General features: G+C 38.5%; 1 non-coding gene across 1 annotated transcript; it reads right to left on the reverse strand.

Annotated features, from left to right (window-relative positions):
• Positions 1-2,424: 2,424 nt before the first annotated feature.
• LOC133833703 (small nucleolar RNA R71) lies at positions 2,425-2,531 on the reverse strand. Its single transcript, XR_009893069.1, has one exon. It is a non-coding gene; the product is annotated as a small nucleolar RNA R71 (small nucleolar RNA).
• Between the last annotated feature and the right edge of the window lie 1,549 nt (positions 2,532-4,080).

Genomic DNA, 4,080 nt, shown 5'->3' on the forward strand with positions numbered 1-4,080 from the left:
TGTTTCTTACGCATCACATGCATCACATACTGGGTGCAGTTTTCTTACCTTTGGTCCAAGCACAAGTTACCAATACACAATCCACAAGCACGATCCTGTTTCCAAGCCCCTAGCGATAACCTAGTCACAACCATAATATAGCATCTCATCAAAAATGAGTAAATAATTACTTCTGGACTAAGTCCTAGCCTCCATGACGTCGAATCCTACCAAACTGTGTAGTAAGATTGAGCCCGAGCCCTTACGTTTAAGTTCCCATGACTAAAACCCATTTTGACCATTTTTGCCCTTTTGGGCCACAACCCCAAAAGCCCAGGCCGCGACTTGATCAAGAACAGGGGCTAAACCCCTCTCTGTCTGTGTCATGGGCCGCGGCCTGACAAAAAGGGGCAACAACCCAAAGTGCCCCCAACAGCAAAAAATCTCAATTTTTCAAGCCTAGGCCGCGACACATAATAAAAGGGTCGCGACCCAACCACGAACACAGCCATGAAACTCCGATTTTCCCACTTTAAATCCTTCCAAAAACCTATCCAAACATACCCAAATCTCATAAACAAAGTTCCCAATCATCTCAATGGCCAAAAACCATCCAAACACAAGTTTCAATTCATCCAAAAACTCCTCAAAATGAAAAATCCAATTTCAAAACTTAAGAAATTCCAGGAAACGGAAACTCAAAAATTCAAAGCTTAAATTGCCTCTAATTATGTCATTTCTCATCAAATCCTCTGGCTAATAAGCTTCTAATCTTTCTTAGAATTGCTATGCCTCAATCCTTGCTTGAATCTGAGTCCTAAAACTCGAGTTTCCTTCGAAAATGTGATCTGGTGTCGAAAATGGAACGGGAGGGAGAAAGAACGTTCTGAACGTTCTTTTTATTTCTGATAGATTACTTCGAGCTTAAGTAACCTCAAGAAGATCCTAATGCTCGGGGTCCCAAAAATGCCCTCCTGGGTAAAATAGTCAAAATTCCCAAAATTCCCTCCTGATCTCAATAACTCCCAATTTATCATCAAATATTTATTCCCATTACCCAATATCCTGGTAATGTGCTAAATACCCCATGACTCACTATGAGTCAAGTATGGATCTCGTTGTGACTTTCCCATTGGCTTGCCTCCTAGGATCGTCTCGTGCTGAGTAACCTTAGAATAACCAAATAATAATGAAGTACCACACACATACCACATATATGCCAAATATACCCAAAACAAGCCAAATTATGAAAATTACCCAAATAAATAGAAATGGGTCCACATGCATATTTAATACACCTAAACATGCATATCAAGTAATATTATAATATTATTCACATAATCACATAATGATACACATAAATATAATATAATCACATAATTCCAAAATTCGCCATCCTGGCCCCCTAATCAAGACTCTAAGCCTTATTAGGAAATTTGGGTCATTACATCAGCGTTATCTCCGGGGTTAATAATTTAATTGGGAAATCATAATAATGTTTATAATTGTTGGTCTTGAATGATTGTGGAGGGTGGAGAATGACTCTTAACTATTTCTTTAAATCGTAATATCATCTCATTATTACTTTTATGTTTATGCTATTTAAGTTTCAACTTAAGAAATAAAAGTCCCTTCTTTAATTTTTTTTGTTAATTCTTGAATAATAACTTGAACCTAGTCCTCGTGGGTTCAACTCGTATTTACTGTTATATTGATATAATTGGTAATACTGAAAAGAAAAAATAATTAAATTTGGCAATGCACACGACACCTGTCAAATTTTGGTGCCGTTGCCGGGGACTATTGTTATTCACTTTATTATTCAAATTTATTTGTTTGCAGCTAATTAATTTTTACCGTGGAATCGTCAAGTGTATATGTCTAGTGAAGACAATACACAAGATTGACTACAAAAAAATCAAAGATTATATTGAGGCATCGTCAGTGTTACACTCTTCCAAAACTATGATTGATAATCCACTCTTTCAGTGTCATTATCAATGTGTAGAGTCTATTATAGAGCCATTACTGTCTGACAACGAATTTGATTCTAACAATTCAGTTGGATCCTATAGCACAATGGCCCAGCAAAGGACGTTGAAAGAGTTGGCAGCGTCGGATCTTGACCAACAACCATTTTGCATCCAGTATCCACCTTTGGATGTCAACTTTGAGTTGAAGTCTGGCCTTATTCACTTATTTCCCTCTTTCCATGGGTTGGCCGGTGAGGACTCAAATAAACATTTGAAGGAGTTTCATATTGTCTGTTCTAGTATGAAACCTGTTGCAGTGACTGAAGAACAAATTAAGCTGCGAGCTTTTCCTTTCTCCCTGAAGGATGCAACTAAAGAGTAGTTGTACTATCTTCCACCCGGTACTGTTGAAACCTGGAATGGTATGAAGACTATGTTCTTTGAATGATATTTTCCAGCATCTAAAGTTGAAAGCATCAGGAAAGAGATCTGCGGTATAAGGCAATATATAGGGGAGTCTTTATATGAATATTGGGAGAGATTTAAGCAGTTGTGTGCTAGTTGCCCTCATCATCAGATAAGTGAACAACTCCTAATCCAATACTTTTATGAAGGATTACAATCATTGGATAAGAGTATGATTGATGCAGCTAGTGGGGGTGCACTAGTTGATAAGACTCTTGCTGCAACCAGGAGCATGATTTCTAATATGGCTGCCAACTCACAACAATTTGGCGTTTGCCAAGATCCTAATCCACCACCAAAGTTAGTTAATGAGGAGAGCAATTCAAACGAAAACTAACTTGGTCGTTAATTGGCTCAATTAACTGTAGTGGTACAACAACTTGCTTTAGGCAAACAGGTGTGGCCATGTGGAATATGTCAGGTTGGGGGGCACGCTACTGATACTTCCCCTATCTATTTGAGGGAGAGACTAAGGGTGTTAATGCTGTAGGTAATTTCCCAGCTCAATTACGCCAGATGTACTATGAACCTTTTTCACAAACTTATAATCCTCGTTGGTGTGATCATCCAAATCTTCGTTACGAGAATCACCAACAAGCTGCTCCACAATCTATACCTGTTAGATCGTCTGGTTTTTCTCTTCAACAGTGATCTCAACAGAACTATGCACCTAGACCATCGCAAGCACCACACGCTGCTCAACCACTGAGTACAAAACCCTCTACTAAAGATTTAATCAATGCAATTGCTACAAATATGCTTCAGTTTCAGCAAACTACCCAAGCGTCCATCAAAATTTTGGAGAATTAGGTGGGACAACTAGCGGCATCATATAACAGGTTGGAAGCTCATCTTTCTAATAAATTTCCTTCCCAACCTGAGAAGAATCCCAAGGAGAATGTAAGTGCGATAACACTACAAAGTGGTATACAATATGAGCCACCCACACAACCTTCATCGCCAGCTCCAGTGAAAAAGCAAGTAGTAGACAACTCCATCCATGATGAACCATCAATGCAAAAAAAGTCACATAAACCAACTCTGTCAACCTATGTCCCTCGTCAGCCTTTTCCAAGCAGATTGAAAAAGTTTAAGAAAGAGGAACTTGACAAGGAAATTCTTGAGACTTTTCGCAAAGTTGGGGTAAACATTCCATCACTTGATGCTATTAAACAAGTGCCACATTATGCTAAATTTTTGAACGAGTTATGCATGAATAAGAAGAAATTGAAGGGTGATGAAAGGATAAGTGTGGGGGAGAACGTCTCTGCTATTCTCCAAAAGAAGCTTCCACCAAAATGCAAGGATCCAAGAACCTTTACAATTCCTTGTTTGATTGGGAATAAAATGATTGAGCGGTGTATGATAGATTTGGGAGCATCGATTAATGTCATGTCATATTCATCATATGTTTCTTTAAATCTTGGGCCACTAAAGGAAGACATGAATTATTGTTCAGCTGGCCGATCACACTAATGCTTATCCTTTAGGGGTAGTTGAAAATGTGTTGGTAAAGGTTAATGGACTTGTCTTTCCAGCAGATTTTTATATACTTGAAATGGGGGATGCATCAATACCCAATCCTACACCGATTTTATTTGGGAGGCCATTCTTGATGAAAACAAATACAAAGCTGGATGTTAGAGCTGACAATGGAATTTGA

Source organism: Humulus lupulus, chromosome 4 (genome assembly GCF_963169125.1).
Source record: "Humulus lupulus chromosome 4, drHumLupu1.1, whole genome shotgun sequence".
Lineage (NCBI taxonomy): Eukaryota > Viridiplantae > Streptophyta > Magnoliopsida > Rosales > Cannabaceae > Humulus > Humulus lupulus.